This window comes from Nelumbo nucifera, chromosome 6 (assembly GCF_055504915.1).
Source record: "Nelumbo nucifera cultivar China Antique chromosome 6, China Antique-T2T, whole genome shotgun sequence".
Classification (NCBI taxonomy): Eukaryota; Viridiplantae; Streptophyta; class Magnoliopsida; order Proteales; family Nelumbonaceae; genus Nelumbo; species Nelumbo nucifera.
Window position 1 is genome coordinate 2,485,730 of NC_142654.1, and position 20,398 is coordinate 2,506,127.

General features: G+C 36.9%; 1 long non-coding RNA gene across 9 annotated transcripts; it reads left to right on the top strand.

The window, feature by feature from the left end:
- Positions 1–7,382: 7,382 nt before the first annotated feature.
- LOC104609320 (uncharacterized) lies at positions 7,383–12,392 on the top strand. Of its 9 annotated transcripts, none has more exons than XR_016077566.1 (5): positions 7,387–7,951; positions 8,145–8,240; positions 8,327–9,844; positions 9,939–10,348; positions 12,181–12,392. It is a non-coding gene; the product is annotated as an uncharacterized LOC104609320 (long non-coding RNA). The 9 variants fall into 9 exon arrangements; XR_002023325.2 differs by lacking the exon at positions 12,181–12,392 and having other exon boundaries at positions 7,388–7,951; positions 8,327–9,260; positions 9,730–9,844; positions 9,939–10,333; XR_016077568.1 differs by lacking the exon at positions 12,181–12,392 and having other exon boundaries at positions 7,405–7,951; positions 8,145–8,210; positions 8,327–9,045; positions 9,730–9,844; positions 9,939–10,333.
- The last annotated feature ends 8,006 nt before the right edge of the window (positions 12,393–20,398 follow it).

A 20,398-nucleotide genomic window follows, 5' to 3' on the forward strand; every position in this document is an offset into this window, starting at 1 on the left:
CCGGGGAAGGGTCACCATGACCCGAAGATCCCACCCCGGGCTCACCCGAGAAGCTACTCTCGCTAGACATAAGGAGGACGGGCTAAGAAAAGAAGAAAGAAAAAGAAAGGAAAGACTCAGAGACTCACCTGAAATAGGCGAAAACGAGCTGAAAAGACCCGAGCTAGAGACTTCAGACGCGAGCTCAAAGCGAAAGCCACTTAGCAACGAAAAGAATGCCAGAACCCCACTATTTATAGACACGGGGCGGTGACCAACGGTCAGGATTGGATCAATCCAACGGACCTCAAAGAAACCGGCTGCGGGGCTCCTGACGCAAATTCAATTTAGCGCGGCATCTACGCAGCATAAAGTGCCTGACGTCCGCGCGTGAGTTGCATGAGACGTGAGTTTTTTCCCGTAAAGAACCAAATGCCCGGCCGGTCCAGCCATTGAATCGCCTAGCACGGCAGTGTGAGTAACCGAACCAAATCCGCCCGGCGAACCATGAACTCTCCGCATTGGATCCCCCCGTCCCCAGCACGGGGAGTGGGGGGCAATTGATGGAGGACGATTTGGCTCAACCCCATGAACCTAGGAAATGTGCGCATGACTTGGCTTGGTGAACAGTCCACCCTAGGAGCACGATCCCGACTCGGCACGGAGGAAACGCCAAGTCAAAGACAGTCAACTCGCCAAGGGCTAATACCTCGGTGAGTCAGTCCTTCGCCTAGCTCGGAGAGCCCGGGCTCTCCTCTAAGGGACGCCAAGCTTTTACCCACCTAGGAAGGAGCACCTTGGTGTTCCGAGGCAGGGGCCCATCTGCCCTGAAGCACCCCAGCTTGTGGCAGCTTGGCAAGCCGCATGAGGGAAGGTAGGAAGATCTCCTGCTCGACCGCCGTACCAGACAAATCTGGTGACAGCAGCCGTGTCTCTCGTCAGGTAGCGTCGTGCCTGCCACCTTTAGAAGGTGTTCTACACCTGACAGACACGTACCCAACGGTGACGGCCCTGCGCGTGCCACCTCAACCCTTCCAATAACGGTTGCGGCAGGTTGGCAGTGACGGTTATACCCGCCCTGTCAGAGGCCGACGGGGAGAGGTAACATATTTCTGCTATAAGGAGTTTAGCATCAAGACGGGAGGAGGAATGATCTATGGTATGCGCGATATCTCCACTCCTAGTCTTCATCTTCCTCCTTGCTTCTCCTACCAAGTACTAACTTAATCATCGGAGTGTTCCCGCCGAGTAACTCCCTCCGGGAATTTCCTTATTCTCAGGTATCTTCCAGGAGCCACGTGAACACACCGGATCGTGCTACATCAGTTATTATTTATATAAAATGCCATATTAACTTTACTTTTGTTAGAAATTAACACCATAATACAATATATATAATACAATACAATACAAGTAGTTGAAAGGACAATCCAATCTTTTCTACATACCTCGTCACCCCATTCAAAGGAATACGAGAAGAAAAACAAAATTATTTTCTAATTTCAATCCCCTACTAGTTGAACTATCATCTTGTATATTTCAGCTCTTACCCTTTGTCCCTCGATGAGTTTGGTATGTTGCAACCAAGTTATTATAGTCAATAGTCTTAATAGTATACTTTACATTTAACTAAACTATAACCCATATCAACAATTTTCTATTTCCTTTTATTAGTATTTTTAAAATAAAACAAACTACTTTCTATTTCAAATGTGAAAGACCATGCATGCAAAAAAAGCACTTTTGTCCTGCTCACTCCCGGTTTATAGAGAAAGGAATTTGCCCAATCATTTTTGTTTCCCTTTTCAATTGATATGATAGGCTGGAGACTGGAGTTGGTGTTCTGTTAACCTCATTAAGAAGCTCCTTTTTAAGACTCCATTACAGCAATTGCCTTTACCTTTCTACTTTTTTGCTTCTTTTTTTTTAATGTAAATATTATTATACAATAACAATAAGATGGTCAACCTTTCAAACTTGAGGGAATTGTAGTTCTAGCTGGATACAGCAGTTGGGATAGGTGTAACATCAATTAAAGCACGTGGAACAGAATGGTATCTTATTCATTTGAAGTGACAGCCAGACCACGTGTCGGAAAGATAATAAGTTAAGCACAGTTGATTCGAGAAGGATATCCGTATGGCCAATAATTGAGACGTGAGGAACCCAAGGAAAATGAATTCGTCAAACAAGTCCTTCTCAACTCTTACTCTGTTCTTTATGGAGTGGAGTTACTTGGAATTTTTTCTGATTTTCCCCTTTCTTACATATATACACGTGTAAGTACATGGTTAAATACCAGTTAGCGGAATCATGGGGCTGAAAGCCTGGAACCATGGACCGGCCCTCCATAACTTGGTACAAGGTGTGGAATGTAGAATTGGGACCACCAATAAACGGGCCCGACTTCGGAGATTAGTTGGGCCAAATATCAGTGTGGGCCATCTTGTTAGCAAAATTTTGAATGCACGGTGGATGAAATGGATGTACGGGTATTGATTACATGCATGGTTTAGACCATCAAACCTGCGCCGGATCAAATAAAAAATTGGCGGTTTGATATGGTTTTCTGAATTTTAGAGATCAGATCAAACTCGAAATCATTTTAGACAGAAATGTTAATACTATATTTATATATTATTATAATTTTAATTGATGTCCATAGAATGTTTATGTTTGAAAAAGTATATATGTAATTTATATAATAATTTGTGATAATATATCAACATTGAACCAATTGCAGGTTCTCTTTGGTGGTTATGAGTCGAGCTTCTCATGAGCTATTCAAATTTGGTTTAAACTGAGTTTCGAGATGAGCTCAAGCCTGAAGTATAGGCTTGTTTGTTAATCGAGTCGAGTTCAAGCCCAATGAAGCTCGACTCGTGAACCTAGTATAATAAATAAATAATTTTTATATACATACATACATACATATAAATATATAAATATATATAAATAAATATTTTTTATTATATATAATAATATTTTTTTATGTATCGTTTTTATTTTTTATGTATAATAGTAAATAATTTTTATTTTTTGTATATAAAATAAAAACACTTTTTTATATGTATATTTGTATTATATATATAATAAATAAATTTTATAATTCTTATTTGATTGTATGTAAAATAAAAGAAAAATACTTATATATATATATAATATTTTTATTTTTTTTTAAATTAACTTATAGTCGAATTCGAACTTACAAACTTTAAATCGAGCTGAACTCAAATTCGAGTGTACGACTATTTCAATGAACGGAGCCCAAATAACCAATTATTCAGCTCAACTCAACTCTGCTCGATTCCACTCCTATCTTTGAGGCAAATAGTTCGAAACTTGTAATATAAAAAAATAAAGTGGTAGCTTTTCTTATGATTTTGCATGAATCATGGAATGACTCAACAATGAAAGTTGTTAGTACGTAGTCTATTGAAGGAGTTTTAGAGGGAATATGTAATTTCATGTGGTCTAAGAGAGGTCCATCACATTTTGAATTTTTGATATACCAAATTCATGCTGAAGCTGAAGCTACTCATTACCAAGAACTTGGAGGCCAATCGCCATTCTCCACCGTACATGTGGCAGATTATTCACTATTTCTATTGCCACATGCAGATGAGTACCTAGGAAATTCTCCAATATTCAGGTTAGCTTCCTGCCACTAAGCATTTATACTGCTGCCCACAAAGTAGCCGCTTTGCTTGCTCTCTCTCTCTCTATAGAGTCTATACTTTCAATCCTTTTTGGTCAATGAATGCATGACTAACGTTTGATGGTGGGTCGGGATCCAAGTTTTGGGAGGTAGGACCGTTTTAAGGCCCAATCATGGGAGATGAACCCTCCAGCCCGAATCCCATAGATCGAGCTGTGGCCGACAGGACTGGGTAGGGTAGTCTGGAATGAGTGGACGGGTTTGTGGGATTTGATTAGAATTTTATGCTTTTTGAAGAGGCAATTAAGGAATGATCCCTTCTCTTTCACAATTATTAAAGGTTAAAAGCTTCTCTAATTCTATACCAAATAAAAAAAAGAAACTTCCATATTTCTCAATTGTTAAAAACGGAAATATTAAGATTCCCTTCTCCATGTATTTTTTTAGGATTAGTTTCTTGTTTCATTTTAATATACTGGTTTCAAAAATTAAAAACATGCAGTGACAATACTAGAGTATAAAGTATAAAGAAATTGCTATAGTTCAAATCGAATAAATAGCCTATTTTGACAAAAAAATAAAAAATGGTTAAAACCGTTAGACAATTCAAATGGTTTGATTGTCCAAGTAAACAGTTTACTGACCAAATCAATAATTTTTGACAAAATAATGATTTTGGGGTAAAATGGAACCAGTCACTTGACTGGTTCCTGGTTTTTTCACTACGGTCCAGTTTTAAAAACCATGGGAATTACAGTATTGATCATTGAGTCATGTCAAATGTTAATATGTGGAGCATGATTTTTAAAACCAACCCGGATACCGAACTGGTCAAGGGTCCAGTTATCGGGTCGAACAGTCAGACCGCTCAAACCGAATGCTTGGTCCGTTCTGACAAAAAAATTTAAAAATAAAAAATGATCAAAATCATACAAATAGTTAACCACCCGATTCAGCAGTTCACTGACCAAAATCAATGATTTAGGGGAAAATTCAGTTTTTGGAAAAAACGGACTTGACTGGTTTCTGGTTTTTCCAATCCATTCCGATTTTGAAAACCATGATGTGGAAAGCAGTGTAGTATGATAGGAGAATAAATTGTATCCATACAATCCCCTACAAGTGTGTAAAATTTCACCTTAATACCCTTTGGGGATAGTGTCGTAATCGATTGAAATGTATCATTGCAGTACTCAAACTTTCAAAAACAATCAATTTGGTCAAACCGTTAACGGACAAGTGAAATGGCACAAATACCCTAGCGGTCCGTAGAAGAGAGAAAATGATTTTTTTTAAATGTCGAAATTACCCCTTTTAAACCCCCATTGATTTAGACCGAGAACCTCTGTTAACAACAAACGCCAGAGGTCCTGTTCGAAGTTGCAGCGTTCGCCCCCGACGACTCCATCTTGGAAATCATTACCGGAGAGAAGTCCCAGTGTGTTCAGTTGTTGCTGGAGAGAAATTACCTCTTTTAAACCCTTGGTTTACCCGTAATGTATTCTCTGTATCCGCATAAAAAAAATCTCCTTATTTGTTCCAGTACAAAATCTTGTTACTGGAACTAGGGGGCATAGCTATGAAGCCCCAAACTTTATGACCCAAGAAGAGTTCTTGTCCGTGCTCACCTAGGTCGACGCCCACGAATATCCTGTTTAGACTTTCACTTCAGAAGATGGCATACTTAATGCCAGAGGCAGAGTTCTTGGGGGAGCAGCGCCATTAGCGCCAACTTCTACAGTCAAGCAGAGACACAACGCCCGGACAGAGACATAGCGCCGGATCATCGGAACAAAATCGGTGGTTCCACCTTTGACAACTCCGGCCAGAGACATAGTGCCGCAGATTTACTGGCCCAGATTAATTGGCAGAGTAGCCATTCTCTTTTTCAATCTTTGTTTATTATACACCCATTGAATATGGAAATCGGATTCTTTGTGACCTTTGTTCATGATGATGAGATTAGGCTACATTTTTCTAATACCCCTATTAAATATAATAGAATAATATGCAGAATTTAACAAGAAAATAGAAGAAACCATCTTTGCAAAATTACTCTGGAGAAAAAGCTCAAGTAAAAAACAAGAACAAATTCAGATACATATTTGAATCGTATTCCCACAAAGCTTGCAAATCTTTTTTTTTTTTTTTCTGACGTCAAATTTCAATAACTAATTTCTTATTAAACAATTTGAGTTTACATTTAAGAACAAACTCTATTTTCCTATCTCCGAGTTTGGGCTTCTCTTTCGCTCACAAGCACTGTTTTCAAAACCGGATTGGACCGGACAGTCGGACTGGAAAAATTGGGAATCAGTCATCTGACCGGTTCCGTTTTCCTCCAAAACCGATTTTTCCCTCAAAACCATTGATTTTGGTCAGCAAACCGCTGAACCGGCCGGTTAATCGTTCAAACTGTTCAAATGGTTTTGACCGTTTTCCAATTTTTTAATTTTTTTGTCAAAACAGTCTAGCCGTTCGGGTCGAATGGTCAGACTATTTAAACCGGTAACCGGACCCCTAACCAGTTTGTTTTTAAAAACCATGCTCACAAGAAAAAAAAAACATGTATACATACATTTTGAACTCCTTAAGGCTCAGTTTGAAAGGAGTACAAATACAAATATATACAATATAAATACATATAAAATAATACAAAATACATACATATTTGCATTTATATTCCTTCCAAACTGAGCTTAACTTGAAAAGGCACCATAGAATATGCAAGACCTTCAAGCCTGATACGAAATCTTACGTCACAAGAGCCAACTATCTTCTAAATCTTGAAGTCCTTAACTTGAAAAGGCACCCTGCAACGAGCAACGGATCCAACACGGTGTTGATCCTCACGTTATTTGCCCCCATCAACCTCTGCACTCCCTTTGCTATCTACGCCAAGTGCTGTTGTTCCCACAATACCATCGAAATCACGACCACCAGCTTCGTGTTCATCAATTTGTTATAGAATAGCTCGAATTCCTTCACGATGTCTTTCACTAGCTCGATCTGTTTAATATGGCGTGTTGGCGGAGGGGATATGGAATTTGGAATTTGGAAGTCGGCAGCGAGTTCACATCTGCCGCCCCCCATAGAATGCGCCTCAAAAACGTCCCATATGCACATCTAGGAGTGTCAATTGGATTGGATTTGGTCCAATCCGATCCAGTCTAATGTGAGTCTATTATAATATAAATGGACCAAGTCCAATGAATATTTTGGACCGCTCCAATTCAATGTTTGGACCATCTAATCTGTTCAAATTTGTTTTGATTTAGATTGGTTTCAATCCAAACCTAATTTATTAACATCTATAAATTTATTATAAATGGATTAGGTCCAATCCAATCTAATAAATATTTTGGACCGAATTGGTCTAATCTAATATGTTTTATTGGTCCATTCAATGTATTTAGAATAGATTTGAAGTCGTCCCCAACTTCTATTACTGCGATACTGCGATAGCGACACCCAGTCTTAATCGAATTTAGAAGTCCCGGCTTGTGTGTGTTATGGTGATGGCGGCAGCACCCAGTCATCCTAAAAATCCCTTTAATATTAAACCGGTTTAAAAAGGGTAAAATTTGTATTTAAAAGGTATTCCGGACATATTGAGGCGCAATTCCGAACAAACAAAAATCATAGAAGATTGGATTCGGAGCATTTCGATAAATTCGTACGTTGTTGTCTTTACTTCTCTCGAGAGATGTATTCTATACAGGGGGGAGCTTAATGGTTGGCCCCTTTTATGGTTTAGAAAGTCTTCGTAGTAATCTAGATTTTTATGTAAATATTATGCCTCCCCTCTATTCACCTTAATGGTTGGCCTCCCTACGAATCCATCTATATTTCTATACGTCCTGTTTTGTTTGTTTGTACTTCAGCGAGGGTACGCTCTATACTTGAACCGTTCGCGCAAATGGAGAAAGCATTAAAATGTGCAGATTATTGAAAACGGCGTCTCTTATCAACTTTGTTGTTACATTATTTCGAATTTGTCAAGAGTTTCGTCACTACAAGAAGAATAAGTAGAAAACCAAAACATTCACGTGAGTATATTGGGCGGCGGTGGTCTTTCCGTCGTTTATAACATTGAATCGGAATTGAGCCAGCATGAACCCCATTAGATTCGATTGATACTCTTTTTGCGTTGTTCTCCTTCAATAGCAGAACACCAAAAGGAAAAAGGAAAGCTCTCCTTCCTGCGTGGATTCTGCTCCTTTGACTGAGGCAAAACTCCACTGAGATGTAGAAGCGAAGTACTTTTGATGGAGAGAAGACTATTTTTGACGAAGAAGAGTACTTTCGTTGCAGGTCTCCACAAATAGTCCTCTGCATCATTTTTTTCGTGTGAAAACAGTGGAGGGGGATGGGCCTTCTCTTCACACGTCTTTCTCCCCTGCTTCCCTCTTCTCTCTCTCTCTCTCTCTCTCTCTCATTTGAGTCCCTCTCCCTCTCTGTACCTCTCGAAATCATGACAAGAAACCCTAACTCTTTTTCTTTGCAGGGTTTACAATTAGGGTTTTGATGGTTTTTCACACGATTCTCCCCTGCTTCATCTTCCAAGATCTAAGTTATTGTTTTATTAGGCTTTCTGGTTGGGGTTGTACCCTTTTCTTTGTACTTCTTCCACTTCACCATTGATTAGTGTTTTAAGTTTTCTGATCATCGTTCTCTCATATTTTGCAGGTGGTGGAGGCAGTGGCGATGCCTCTGCACCAAGAGCTAATAACACCATCTTCTCACCAGAGAACACACAACAGGGAAGAAGACGTTTGAGTTCAAGCAGAGTTTCGGGAGAAGAAAGGCCGCTCACCTGATAAGAGATTTGAAACTGCGACTGTTGGAAATGCAATGGGTACCACGGAAAAAGTCTAGGCTGGGATGGATGGTTTCTGTTCCAGCCTCTTTGTCCACCCGCAAATTTCATCTCAATCGATCTCTTCTTTGTCATTGAAATTTTTAGCTAACCTGAAACTGATTTTTGAGGGTTTTTGTGGGTGTTTTTTCTTCTTTGTTAGGGTTTAACGATGGAGGGTTCGTCCATTGTTGTTAAGTTCAAACAATTTTAATAGTATTTACGTTTCCATAGACATGCCGTAAATCCACGTTTTCTTGTCTTGCCCAGTCAAACTCTTGGACACATGTTGGAATCTGATTGATATTTAGAACAATTAATCTTCCTGTCTTAATTGTATTTTGAACTTAATATTTAGATCTTTTTCTACAAGTTGACATGCTCTCTTATAAAATGCAGTTTGAGCAAGGGGTTGCGCAGGCCATTCTTCGTGGTCTTATAGATTTTAAACGGGATCCAGGGTCAAATGTTTCAGAGAGTGCAAAGAATTTGGTTCGACAGATGTTAGAGCCTGACCCAAAACTTTGGTTGACTGCAAAGCAAGTGCTTGGTATTTTCCTACTTTTGTGTTACTGTACATGTTGAACATGTAATAATGCAAATCAACTTCTTGAAAAAGCTACACTTAAGGAACACTCCTTACAAACTTACATGTACTGATTTGGTTATTTGGAAAACATCCGGGGCATATTTCTCATGGGTTATGATGCTCCAGGCAGCCAGGCCATAGGTTCCATGCCTAAAACTGTCTTGCCCAAATGGAAGGTAATCTCTATGCCCATGTTAGAATGGGAGGGTGTCTATATAGACTTTCTAAAGAAATGTACATCCTTTGAAGAGAACACATGCAGAAATCTGTGTTGATATATGAGTGGTGACAGCATAGACTTGGGTTTCATTTCCATCAAGAGCAATTTTCATCTGATAGTATTACTCTTACTTGTGCCGTTATCATTTTGTTATGGACTCACAAGAGTATCGTTGATTTGAATATACTTGCAGTTGATTGTTTTTGTTATTATGTTCTTTCCTGGTTCTGTTTTGCTGAGCCAGTTGATTTCATGAATACTACCCGCAAGGTTATCATTCTGCTTATTGAATCGGCATAAATAACTTACAGTTTGCACTTGGTTTATCATTCTGCTTAGTATGATGATCAGACTTCTGACATTTAGATGAATTATTGAACACTAGACAATTAGGATCTGATGCCTACATTCTTCCTCCCTTACAGAACATCCTTGGCTCCAAAATGCTAAAAATCTCCAATTGTTCCTCTTGGAGATGTTGTCAAGTCAAGGCTTAAGCAGTTTTCTATGATGAACAGATTCAAGAAGAAAGCATTAAGGGTTGGTTGACCTGTAGCACTACCCTATTTATTTTCTATTTCTTTGATATAGGAATTTGTCCAAGAATTTATTACTAAAATGGGCTTTCAAATAGGTTATTGCTGATCATTTATCCTTTGAAGAAGTTGAAGACATCAAAGAAATGTTTAAGAAGATGGACACTGATAATGATGGTATTGTTTCAATTGAGGAACTGAAAACTGGACTTCCAAAGTTTGGCTCCCAGCTGGCAGAGAAGATGGACACTGATACCTTTCAATTTACCTGTTTTATGTGGTTTATTTTTTTATTCTTTATTTGCTAAATTGTTTTTCTCTTCTATTCTTAAAGTTAAGTTGTAAGCAGCTGTCAGTATGTCTAACTTGCAATGTTCTACCAAGGAGTGAACTACAATTTTGAAACCCATCATGGATGGAGCTTCATGTCTTTTCACCTATTTAATTGAACTTTGTTATAATCCAGGCTATGCATTGGAAAAAGCTCTTATTAGATGATGTGTAAATGGTAAACCTTACTTTTGTCTGTACATTGACTTGAATTATTGAGAATATTGTATCTTCTACTTCTATTTGGATGGTTAAGAGGAAGATATATTACATCTCACGAATAAAGTTATTCAATAGGATGTTAGTCTTTTATCTTAATTCTTGTTTTGACAGGATGTTTTGAATCTTTAGATGCTTCTATATATTGAACCATGCGGAGACAAATCTCATAAACTATGCTAGGGTGTTTCCCCTATGGATTTTGCGTTTTATTAGAAATTAGAAAATATTAAATAATCTGTCCAACACTTCAAGCCACCACTTTCATGGTGGTGGTGTTCACTCTGAATCAACTACGAAGCTTTTTGTTAGTTTCATAGCAGAGATTAGATTTTTTTATGTTGCATGCATTTGGTCTCTTTGATTTTGCATTTTTCCGGAGCTAAAGACAGTGGAGGATTTGATTTAGTTACTTTGCCATCCAGTCAGATGTGTCTTAAATGTATTCCTTGTTCCTTCATGACGTCTGTTTTTTATTTCTCTCTCTGTTTGCAATGGAAATGTAGAATAGTTGGAGGAATTAGTACTGAGAATCCAAATATATTAGCTGGTTTTCCTCTGTTACTGAGAATCCAAATATGTAGAATAGTTGCATGCATTTGGGCTCTGCAGAATTTCTTCTCTTAAGTTGGAAATTATTTGTGAAAAACTGAAACCTCATGTTTTTTCACTAAAATGTCTTCTTCAATACATTATCCATAATCTGCTAAGTAATTGCATGCCATTTGGAGCAATGTTTGATTTAAGCCATTTTTGTTTTAGTGATAAAAAAATATCTCCTACTATCTATTTTCAGTTTTGGTTAGAATTATCTTTTTTGAAAGGAAAGCTAAGGAAAGTTGGACCAAGGTGTTAGGTACTTTATGAAGGAAGCAACCACAAACATTTTTTTTTCTTTCAATTGTTTTTTATTTAAAAATGAGCCATACATAAAAATATTCAACTTTTGGGGTGGTGCTTTGTCATATCTTCCTGGACCACAACAAGAGGAGTTTATGTGCAGGCTAAGATGGTCACTGGTTGCAAATGAGAGTACATGCAGATTTTAGATCTGAACTTTCAAACCACATAGTTAGGACTTAGGAGACAACTCCAGCTCAGGGCCTAGCTTTGGAAAAGGAAAAGGGCTAAATCTAGCTAGAGATTAATGACCTTTCTTTGTGACTGCTAGAAGCTTGTGGCTGAAATGTCAACACCATTTCTTTTCAAACCACATAGTTAGGACTTAGGAGACAACTCCAGCTCAAGGCCTAGCTTTGGAAAAGGAAAAGGGCTAAATCTAGCTAGAGATTAATGACCTTTCTTTGTGACTGCTAGAAGCTTGTGGCTGAAATGTCTACACCATTTCTTCTCCTGCTAGAAGCATCTGGAAAGGCTGGTAGGAGTGATTGCATCTTCTCCTTTTCCTCCTCAGTTCCATGGTTTGTGAAACCCTAGCATCTTATGTTGGCTTGAATATAAGTAGGAGATTCGAAGTTAGTATACATATTTTTTGTTTGTAATAACCTTTTTATTGATTATTTTGAATCAATTGAGCAATTGGGATTGATCCAACACAGAATTTGGAGTTCAAGGTTGTTCCAATAGAGTCTATAGAGAATTATCTCAATTCTGTGATTGCAGAAAGACCGGCTTGCCTTGCTATTGTTACTTAATTGGCTTTATCAAATATAGCAAGTGCAGTCTTTGGAGAGCACTCTTCGTTTCTTCTTACCATATTCAATGCTTGCTGACTTTAACACATCTATTGAATGAAAAGTGTTGCTAACATTCTAATGCTTGACTTGCAAGGTGCGGTGAGGAAATTCAAGAAACCCAAAGTTGAATGTCCGAAAGGAAGACAAGTATCATTACCATCTGTGGCGTGTATCGTTAATATGTCAATTGGATATTATTGGAAAATTTGAAAGTTTTGAAGGTTCTTGTAATGTTAGTATGTCAATTGGAAATTGTATTTGAACAATTTGTTTTGGACTTTTTTAATATAATTAATCCTTAAATTACTAGTTGTTTTTTATTTATCAAAGTTTTCATGTATCAATTGTCATAGGATTTCTAATAAGTAGGCATATTTATATTTTAAAAAGAAAAAGGTCTATACTGGCGGTCAGTATCCACCAGCTTGCTATGAGCAAGATAGAAGTATGGGCCAGATAAGACCTAAGGCGGCAGTCAATGCCTGCCAACCAGCTATTGATAAAACCAAAGGCAGCGGTTTGGACGACCAGGCTAAGCCGGCGGTCATGGAAAAACTGCCGCTTTTGATAATTTTGAACCTTCTCTGACCAGGAAGGAAAGGCGGCGGGCATATGATCGCCGGCGGTTTTGAGACTACCGGCTTAATCCATTTTTCTTGTAGTGTATATTTCCCACTCTCTCGCTTAGCACTCAGCAGGGTTATCTCCTCTCTTTCTCTCTTCCTTCCAATAGGTGGCGACCAACAACCATCACTAAGATATAGGAGGTCAACCTTAGGTATTAATTTTTTTCAAGTTTTTTTTTCCTTCTCCTTTGCATTTCTTCCCCTATTACAATAGTCACCATGGAAATTGAAGTTCCTTTGGCCAGTCTTAGAACAAACGGTGTACCATAAGAGCAAAAAAAAAGTTCCTTAGCTTCTTATATGATGGTTATGGTTTTCTGTATAGGAAGAAGAAAAGGTTTTGTGAGTTAAGAATCAAGCGGGTGTAATCAATGGAAGCTCTAGAACTAACAGAAAGAAGCCACCCGCCAATGGCCAATGGATCAACTCCCAAGTTTCGTGTACCGTTTGCATTTCGTCTTTTTGTTGTCCATTATTTTTTCTTTTATGCTTTGTTAATTCTTCTTATAAATCCCATTATCTACATCTGTAGTAGGGGAGCTAACTGCTATGGCCCTATGGGCTTTCTACAATCTTGGCAGTGAGAGAAACGATATCAACATATCTACCCTTTTTTCTGTTTCACTTCATCTAATCCTATAGGCCAAGTGTGGCTGAAGAAGGGTTGAGGCTCTCTCTCTCTCTACATGTTTTATTAACAAGTTGTGTGACAATTGTAGGGCTGAGGGTGGAAGGGATACCTTATAGTTTATTTTCTTCTTTGTCTCCTTTTTTATTTTTCAGTTAGAATTGTTCCTGTAAATCAAAGTTAAAGGGTATATTAGGTTTTAGAGCTCTTACTCAGTTCAATCAAGTCTTGTTAACAATATCAGCTCCTGATCTTTTCTCTAGCCTTTCTTCTATAGTTTGAAAGAGTGAATAGTATAAACTTGTGGGTGGTGGTTGTGGAGGAATCTCTTAATAGTTGAAATTGAAGTTCAGTACACCACTATAACCTTGAAAATTTTATTATATAATTATTTCACTGATAAGTGTTCTGTGCATAAGCCATACATGAGATTTGTTTTGAGTGAATCGGGATTATTCCTCACACATCATACTTCACACCGAATACCAAAATAAAATAAAATAAAAAAAACATACTTTACACCAACCTTACAGTCATACATCGAGAATATGCTTTGGGCACATGGCATATTGTTTAAAAAAGTTTGACTGTTTTGAAAAAAAAAGTTATTATCTAGAACTTCCATTCGCTCTTTTTTTTTTTTTTTCAATTTTCTTAAATTCACCCTTACATTTTGAAATCTTGAGAAAACTCCATGTCAGAGATATGCGGTTAATTAGTAAATTGGATGATTTTTGCAAAAATACCATTCTAATCCAAAAAGGTCCTTTACATTTTCTCGATAGTTGACATGAGGGACCTTCCAGAAACCCTCTTCCATTCTAAAACATGCACAAAGGGGTGGTCAGTCACTTATTTCTCGAAATCTTTCTCAAAAGTGTTGTCTCAAAATGGGGTGCCATCCATATTGTACTAAAGAAAGGTTTATGATCTCGGACTCTCGTTAGAGAATGAGAAGTAGTTGTTCAACTATATAACAAAATTAGTCGTTGATTTTTTTTTTTTTAATTCTAAACAAGTATTAATACCATTGGAACAATTCCTTTACTATTGGAATCTTCCAACCTTTTGTATCAACATCACCAAAATTTCAAACTTATCAACCAAATCCTTTTGACAACCGACCTTGATTTTGGTTTACTTGGATGCCCTAATTAATTAATGTGATTGAGATAAGAAAACAATTAAACTGCATAGATGAACAACTTATTCTACAATTAGGGGTGTCAATAGTATTCGAAAATCCGATTTCAAATTCAAGGTTCAATACAATTGAATCGAAACTAGATAATTTGAATATCTAATCGGTCGAATTCAGATATGACCTGATTCGATTCGATAAATACCTAAATTCGACCGATTATTTAATTTTTATATATAATATATAAAATATTTAAATGTTTTATATAATAATTAAATTACATAATAGTTTATGTATTTATATACTTTATATAAATAAAATATATTTTATTTTATATATTTAATAATTACTTAAAATAATTAATTGGTCAAATTCAAATCGTATCAAATATTTGAATATTTAACTAAATTTGAATTCAAATATTAATTTTTAATATCTGTCCGATATCGAATTCAGATTTGAATATTACCTTATTCAATTCAAATTCGATCTACTTACACCCCCTATCTAGGACGAAACAAAGGAAAGCTCTAACGACAATTCCACCATAAGCAAACAAGCAAAATTTTTGTAACATAATCGGCCGCGCAGATTTTGATGTGACTCTACTGGGATAAATAACTTGCCACGCGCAGGAAACTCTAAAACTGGTCAAGCTGTTTTATTTTATTTTCAAACAGACGGATCTTTTCCGAGATGAACATATAGACGACCAGGGAGATAGGTCATAGCTGATAGCAAATGGAGAAAACCGAATTCAGAGCACTCATTCTAGGGCCGCTGAGTTTAAGTAAGGATAGTATGGATCAGTACTGGGCTTTGTATGCCATATGGGTTTGCCGCGGGGCCTTGTCCATTATATCATTCCGACCCAAGAGAAAAAGAAAATCAAGGAGAAGAATATAACTCTTTCTAGTAATATCTTTTTTTCTTTTCATTAATTTTTTTAGATTGCCTCTTGTAGTTTCTTATGTTTTAGCTATGATTTCACCAAAACTGTCTATTTGTATAAGGTTTATAGAGTTTTTCTTTTTAATCCTTAAGTCAAGCCTCCATCTATTGCAAGCAAAAATGTGTGTATGGCGCATCCAGTTGAATATTGGGTAATATGTAATTAGATGCCCTCAGAATGTGTAGAGGTTTTAGCTGTAGGAGGAGGTAATCCACCTAACCCATTGCAAGGCTTAAAAAAGAACAAAGGCCATTATATATCCTACAATGTGCAACAGGAAGTCTTCAAGTAACCTTTACAAAGTAGTGACAAAGGTTTGTACGAAGGGAACAGCTTCCGGCCATAATGGCCCAGATGAAAAGCTTCCAGCTATACTTTAAAGTTGTCTTTGGTTTAAAAGAAAAGTTCCTTATATTTTTCTTCCTTTTTCTTACCTTTTCTTTCAAACTAAAGACAATTTTCAAGTATATATGGCAAAAAGAATGTTTAATACCTGTACTTCTTATTTTCTCAAAATATGTAGGTGGATCTGCCAAGAGTATTCCATCTTACCAAGAAGAATGCCAATGAGGTACTTGTTATCACTCAAAACGTCGGCATTCAATTTGTCTTTGGATAAAGCAAAGATTAAGGCCATCATGAACAACAAGAAATTCATCGATCCTGGAGTTACTATCCCCAAGAAGCTTTGAAATGCAAAATATAGATTATCAATATTATTTCTGTTGCGACTTAAGATGGGCTGAGGGCAACAAGGCAATTTCGCTTTCGAGCCAAGGGCTGGCTGAGGAGTTCGAGGTCTGTCATGGCTGAGGGCTGGTAGGTCAGACCTGCGAGGAGAGAGAAGACATCAGAGGCCCTGGGTGCTAATCCGAGGAGGAGACTCTGATGGTCAAGTTAATACGGGGTAATAGGAGGTGGACGAGGCTTGAGTTAGGAGTGCTCAGACAAGGTCACACAAGAAGCAATAAATCTCTTACTAGTCTAGAGTCTAGATGTTTACCTTGAGATTGTGGTTTGCCCTTTATTTATACTCGAGGCTGCCTGGAGGTAGGTGGGCTCGGACGGTCAGGATGTGGTCTAGTTTTGAGAAGTGTGGCCATCTGAGGCCGCTGCATGCGGCCGCACCATTGGCTCTGTGTCGCATGTCGACTTCTATTCTGTACACGCTCTCATTGGGTCTGCCCTGAGCGCTGCCATCTGCCACATGCGTGCTATTGGTCTGAGCCATGTGCACCTACATCATTTGTCATCACGCCATCCCCACACTTCTACCTAGATTGTCTTGGACAAATTGGTAAAATACTATGCACCTTTGTTTTTACGTTTGTCCCTTCACCTTAATTTGAAAACACAAATGAGGTGAGGTGCATGAGGAGGGATGGTTGTTGTTCATGTCCGAAAATAGGGATGAGCATGGTGGATTTAAGGCTGAGAATATTTGATATGATATTTGAACATAACGCAAAATTAGTGGGTTTTGGTTTTACTTTACTCATATTCGTGACTAAATTGTATTGACCTGTTTAATAAGATCAATAAATATGTTAATTTCAAGTATTAGATCATGTAATGAAAAACTATTATGATAGATAAAGATGACATTAAATGTTTTTATAAGTTTGTCTAGATAATGAATGATTGAAGGCTTATTTTACTATTTAAATTTATTTATTATTTAATTAAATAGGTTAATCATATTGGTTTCATGTTAATTCAAGTCACACATGTTATTTATTAATATAGAATAAAATAGGTTAATCATGCCAATTTGAATTATTGTATTATGAGTGTAATAAATACATCATATTCGTGCTTGAAAATTTGGCACGGTTAATTATTCTTGTTATGCCTACACATCCAAATTATGGAAACTTTAGACAAGATATGAGAACAACATGAGAATACGAATTGCCCCCATAAGTGGATTATTCTAGGGCAAGGGCCTATGGAGCTACTGCTACCACCAATAACAGCGGCAACAAGGAAAGACTTTGGCTGTTTTGTTAACATGCTTTAAATGACATCTAATCATTAGTGAGGGTAAAACAGCATTTGCACTCAATTTTTTTTTTAATTCAAAAAACAAATGAGGACCTGAATTAGTTAAGATATCTTGATGGCCACACTGTTTTTTTCCAAACAGCCGAAGTGATCTTAATCCTTTTTCTAAGCTTCTAGTTGTTGGTTGGAGGTGGGCTGGAAGCTGAAGTTTTCTAAGCTTCTAGTTGTTGATTTCATGAGAAATAGTAGAAAGCATGATAAATAATAGAAAGAGATGGACAGAAGTAGAGAAGCAAGGAGACGAAGCTTAGCAGTGACAAAACGCGGCATAAGAGAGGACTGATAGTTTATTATGTAGAATTTTCATGAAAGCGTGTATTTATGCTGAAGTAGGAAAATACATAAGTCTCCATTTGTTTGTGATATAAATGTCAAATCAGGGTATTTATGTACTTTGGTTCGCATTTATTTAACATCTAAAAAAGTAATGATTAAGATATTAAAAATGTATTTTCTTATATTTTTGTATTATGAGGAGACAATATTATTAGATCTATTTTTTGGATACAATTTTGCTTTTTGACCAAACTTTAAGGAATTGGAGCATTAATGATAGGGCCTATTCTTTGCGTCGATTTCAAACAAACAAGATGAGTGCAAAAACGATTTAAAAATGTGAATCATGTTTGCATTTATGAACCGAAAAGAAGGTAATTATATAGAGTACATATTTTCTTTGGCATTGCAACCAAACACAACCTAAGTATATTGTAAATAGTTGAGATTTTGTAGAAAAATGAGGCAAATCGAACTGCTGTGTCCTGTTGTTACTGCTTTTCACCGGTTATGACTTTAGTTTATTTTTACCAAGGTTTTTAAAATCAGACCGGACAAGGAACCATTATGGGACCGGTTCCTAGGTTGAATGGTCCAACCATCTGGTCTGAATGGATGACTCATTTTGATAAAAATAAAAAAACAAACGATCAAAAGTCGTCGTTTGGGTTGACCACACTGGTCAACGGTTTGCTGACCAAATCAACGGTTTTTGGAAAAAAGTGGTTTTGGAGTGAAATGGAATCAGTGAGGTGACCGGTTCCCGATTTTTCTAGTTTGATTGTTGGTCTGGTTTGATTTTAAAAACACAAGTTTTTGCTATTGCAATGAGAGAGACTACATTGACTGATAAATTCTCAAAAAGCCAATGGAGAGACTGGATCTGATCCTCACACCGGCCCTATAGGCACATCCCACCATGTATGGGGAACAACTCCTATACTTATATGCTATTATTCATGGGAGATGTTCCCACAGCATGGTGGGATGTCCCTGCAAGATCAGTGTAAGGCATGCTCTGTGAGGAGTAGATCGAGTCTCGCCAATGGAATGGATATTACAATCTACACATAGATTCAATTTAAGAGTTGGGATCTCCTACCAACAAAACAAGTTCCATCCCCCTACCAACTTCATTTAACATTACACATTTCATCATGAGATTGGGACCTAGCATAAAAGTGGGGCCTGCCATGAATGAGATGTGTGGTGTCATATCATGTTGGTAGGGGGTTTGAATGTGTTTTGTTGGTAGGAGATCCAGACTCTCAATTTAAAAGTTCCTGTTTTTGATTCACTAAGATAATAAGAATTTTAACTAGTCCGCCCATTAATCTGGTTTCCTCACATTGGGCCTCGGTCTCTCTTGTTTCTTCTCGGAAGTGAGATTTCTTGATTGAGAATAAGATCTTTATAGTTTTTATATAATGATTCTGATGTTGTTGGCATAGTCTTAATAAACTTCAAACCTTGGAAAAATCCACCTTTAAGGGGCGTTCTTTTTTTTTTTTTTTGGATTTTGAGAGGAGGAAAAGTTGGTCAATGATATTGTGAATCCAATTGACCAAGAAACCTATATTCTTTTTTGTTTTAGATTTATGTAGGGATTAGGGAAAATTTATTTTCCTTGGCATCATTTACTCGAGTAAGTGATACCCATATTCAAGGTGGGTAATTCCCATATAGGGGAAAGTTGCCAATACTTAAATGAGACAAAAATGCCCTTTTTAATAATGGATTTTCATAAATAAAATGATCATTAGTTTATTTATCTGATAAATAAAAGAACATGGGTAAAAAACTTATCAAAATGGAGCCTTAAGCTCCGTTTGACTGTTGTAAGAATATAAAATTATTTTTTGTGTTTTTAATAAGTATTTTAAGCTTATTATATAATTTTGGTAGAATATTTAAATAATTCTTAAATTTTTTAATCCAAACTTTCTTTAGATAGATATAGATAAAAAGTAGGGGAGAAGATAAATAGAAATTATAGATAATTTAGGGGAAAAACTCTCTACTAAATTAGAGATAATTGTGGAGATAAATAGGAATTAGAGATAGTTTTGGAGAAAATGGGGGAGGTAGTTTAAGATAAATTTTAGGAGAAGAGATTATTTAGGTTATTAGGAAAGTGCATTTCATTGGTTATTTCAAAAATGACATAGAATTAAAAAAAACAAAAAAAAAGAGAAAATTTCTTGACCACTTTGTTTTAATATATATATATATATATATATATATATATATATATATTTTTTTAAGTTAAAATAGAGAAAAAGTGAAAGAAGGAAAGTTCAAGATAGAACAAAATAAGGGAAATATTTTGCAAACCCAACCTTGACTAGGCAGACACCATTAATAGACGATCGCAAACCTCAATTTCTTCTTCATACCTCAGCCAGAAGACATTGCAATAAAATCCATTTGTTTTTCAATCTTAGTCAAGGGTTGGAGTTTTGCAAAGCGTGCCTCTGTTTGTATGTGAGCAGAAAAAACTTATGACCGTGTAACAAGTCCCACACATGTGAACAGGGATGGCATGTGAAGTGAGACGTGTGAAAACTTGAGTGGAAGCACTCCCGCACACACCAAGTGAGTGCAGGAGATCCGGGCTCATATTTT